We start from the raw sequence: 4,327 nt of genomic DNA on the forward strand, positions 1-4,327 counted from the left end.
GTGTGTAGGTGTGTTTTGGTCTGATTGTTAAAAGAAAATAGATCCAAAAAATAAAAATAAATTAAAAAATAAAATAAAAATAAAAAGAAAGTTTGATCCTATTTACCCTAGAGCTGAAGTTTTGCAGCACTCTATGATCATAGACTTGGTGTGTGCCAGGGGTTTGTGCCTGTCTTCTAGGGGTAGGGTCTGCTGTTCTGTTTCTAAGGTGGACTTGCCCTAATGGAGGTACATGTGCAGGGTGCAGATCAGTGGGGCTTAGTGTAAGTGGCTCCAGCTTCCACTTGGTGCTAATTTGCTCCCTGAAGTTGGTCAGTGCTGATAGATGGGGTGAAAATGGCATCCACCCAGTTCTCTCATCCTGGAGTGGGGAGCTCCTGCCCACCATCCTTCAGGAGGTCCTCACAGAAGAGCAAACAATCACCTCTCTTGTGTCCCCAGACTCCATCAGGTCACTGCCTTCACCCTGACTACATCTGTGCTGTTCACCTGTCAGGTGGCCCAGCATTCCTGTGCTTTATCTGAGGTACGTGGCTGGGTTCCAAAACTCCAAATTTTAGAGATCTGTTGGGCAAGTTCCTGAATCAGTCCTCTGGGGGAAGGTCTTACTGCACTGTTGCTGCCTGCCAGTTTATCCCAGAAATTGGCCACATGACCACGCAGTGGCTTAGAATTTATGGCAAAGTGCTGCAGAAAGCCAGCACCAAGGTTCACTGCCCTCAGCTCGCATCCCCATTCCTAAGTTAGTGAACAAGGTAGCTCAATGGTGCCTGCTGAGTCCCTGGCCCCGAGAGAGGTTGCTTCTCCCAAATGCACTCCAAGCAGAGGAACTGCCTCTTCCTGTGTGACCCAGAGGTTTCTTGGACCACGCTGCCGGCTCCCAGGTCTCTGCCCTCCTTCTCTACCAGACCACTGCTAAGCATCACCCTGGCGATGTTGCAGACCTCCAAAACTTCAGACAACTCTGCCTTCAGCTGTTTATAAAAACTTGCGGTAGTGTTTCCCTCTCCTTTTTTCCAATGGGTCTGAGGAATAGTTTTTCTCGTGCAATCCCCCCCCACCACATTTCCACTCTTCCTCTCTCTCATTTTCTCTTGCTCCTCTCTCAGTGATCAGGGCTCCTTCTCCTTTGTAACACCAGCAGCCCTTCTCCCCTAAATCAACTCTCTGTAGCTCCGACCTTCCATGATACGGCTTTTTTTTTTCCCAGCTCTAGTTGTGCATTTTTATTCTCTCATTCCTCAGATCATTTTCTTTGGTGTTCAAAATGATTTCATATTTATCTAGCTGTGTTTGGGGCAAGCCTGGAGTCTCCCTACTCCTCCACCATCTCAACCCCTCCCTCCTCTTTCATCAGTGCTTTATAGTACAAGTCTTTTACCTCTTTGGTTAGATTTATTCTATGCATCTTTTTTTTGTGTGGTGCAATTGTAAATGGGGTTGATTCCTTGATTTCTCTTTCTGCTGCTTCATTATTGGTGTATGGAAATGCAACAGATTTCTGTATGCTGATTTTGTATCCTGCAACTTTACTGATAAATGGCTAGTGTCCAAAATATATAAAGAACTTATAAAACTCAACACCCAAGAAACAAATAATTCAGTTAAAAAAAATGGGCAGAAGACATGAATAGACATTTATCCAAAGAAGACCTACAGATAACCAACAGACACATAAAAGATACTCAACACCACTTATCATCAGGGAAATACAAATCAAAACTATAATGAGATATCACCCCATACCTGTTAGAATGGCTAAAATTATCAATACAGGAAGCAAAAATGTTGGTGAGGATGTAGCAAAAGGGGTACCCTCTTACACTGTTGGAATGCAAATTGGTATAGGCACTCTGGAAAACAATATAGAGGTTTCTCAAAAATTTAACAATAGACGTACCCTATGATCCAGCAATTGCACTACTAGGTATTCACCTAAAGTACAAAAAAAAATGCTAATTCGAAGGGATATGTGCATCCTGATGTTTATAGCAATATTGTCATCAATAGGCAAATCATGGAAAGATCCCAAATGTCCTTGAACTGATGAATGGATAAAGAAGAAGTGGAATATTACTCGGCCCTAAAAAATGAAATATTGCCATTTGCAATGGCACGGATGGAGCTAGAGAGTATTATGCTAAGCAAAACGTCAGTCAGAGAAAGACAAATACCATAAAGTTTCACTCAAATGTGGAATTTAAGAAACAAAACAAATGAGCATAGGAGGAGAAAAAGGGAAGCCAACCAGTAAACAGATTCTTAACTACAAAGAACAAACTGATCGTTACCAGAGGGGAGATTGGTGGGGGGATGGGTTGAGTAGGTACTGGGTATTAAGGAGTGCCCTTGTGATGAGCACCAGATGTTGTATGGAAATGCTGAATCACTATATTGTGCACCTGAAACTAATATTAGACTGTGTGTTCACTAGCTGGGATTTAAATTAAAACCTGGGAGAAAAAACTGTTTAAAAAATCGAAATGCAGTTACAAAATCAATATAAGGATATAACTAGAATGAATATAGAATATAGCTAGATAAAAGGTGTAGTTTGGATCAAATTGGGGCTGAATAGATGTCCTTTTTTATCCCAAAGTCCTTAATACACTAGAAAGAAAGCTCAGTGGCTAGACAAAGGTAAGGTTTACTTCTTACCTAGAGTGTGTTATGGGCTGGGCACTGGTCATCTGTCTTGTTCCACCTGGGACATATGGCAGAGTAAGAAAAAGCTTTAAACCAAACACCTCAGCCCAAAAGCCACACATGTTGTTTTTTACCAGGAGAGCAGACTTGAGCCATGAAATCCCAAGTGGTTTTCCTAAAAATCAAAGTGAAATTGGTCAGGTGTGATTTTAAAAGCAAGAAAAACATAAATGATATTGAAAATGATAAATGAAGCAGAACCACACACCCAGGAGATACTTTATTCAACATTTGCTAGGAATTTCATAAGTTTAAGAAGGGACAGAAAGTGTAAATAGAAATAATTCCCGAGTTCCTGATGGATTTCTGAATAATACCTGTCTAGGAATAGCTAATAACTATATAATAAGTTGAAAACATAGCCAAAAATTTATTCATAAAAATAATAGCCCTAAGTAATTAAGTACTTTTACAGTTAAACTCTATCAAATCTTCAACAAACATAATCTCTATGTTATATAAGGAGTTCTAGAGGATAGAGAAATATGGAATGTCATCCAACTCATTTTACAAAGCTGTCACAATAATGATACAAAAACTGATCAAGGATAACACAAAAAAGGAACTGTAGGCTAATTCTATGTATTAATAATAGCATAGACTTACTGAGTACATACTATCATGCCAGACACAGTTCAATGTGTTTTAGGCACTGTGCTGTCTCCCCAAAAAATGAAGATCCACTTCCAGTAATAATGGAATAAATTGTTTCATACCAACCCGCCCACTAAGAACAGCTTCTACTGAGAACAGCTTGAGAAGCAGGAGAAAATATTTTAAAACATTTCTTTGAATTCATTGGGAAGCTAATACGGCAGGAAGNTTCTAAGAAATATATGATTCTGAAAACCTGTTGATCAGAGGCTAAGAAGTTGGGCTGAGCTTTTGGCAGACTCATGGAAATCAATAAATTAAGGGCTTGATAGGTTTAAGAACTGATTAAATATAGCTGAAGGGAAAACGAGTGAACAGGAAGATAATTCTAAAGAAAATTTCTGAGACGGAAGCAATAAGAGACAAAATGATAGAAAATACAGAAATGAAGGTAAGAAAGTATGGCATAGAGTGAAAAGAAATCTAATATACCTGGAATTGGAATTTCAGAAGAAGGAGAAAGAGAAAAGCGATGTTTTAGGAGATAATGGCTGAGATTTTCTAAACTTGATGAAACATGTTGAGCCAAAGATTCAGGAAATCCTATGAACTCAAGGAGAATTTCTTCTACACACATTATAGTCAAACTTCTGAAATCTAAAGACAAAGTAAAAATCTTAAAATCAGCCAGAAGAAAAAAGATATATCCTCTTCAAAGGAGAAACTATAAGACTGATAATGACTTCTCAAAACAATAATAGAAGCCAGAAGCAAACAAAATGACATATTAAAAGTAATGAAATAAAATAACTGCCAGTTTGGAACCCTGTATTCATGAGGTTATCTTCTGCAAGTGAAGGTGAAACAAAGACATTTGCAAATAAAAAATAATTGAGAGAATTTATCACCAAGAGGCTTGTATTAAAGAAAAACATTAAAGAGGAGCATTAACCCAAGAGGAAGTTAGTAGATATAAAAAAAAGAAAACAGAGCAATGGAAAAGTAATAATTAACATATAGAACAATC

The sequence above is a fragment of the Crocuta crocuta genome, unplaced genomic scaffold (assembly GCF_008692635.1).
Source record: "Crocuta crocuta isolate KB4526 unplaced genomic scaffold, BGI_CrCroc_1.0 scaffold1042, whole genome shotgun sequence".
In the NCBI taxonomy this organism is placed as follows: Eukaryota; Metazoa; Chordata; class Mammalia; order Carnivora; family Hyaenidae; genus Crocuta; species Crocuta crocuta.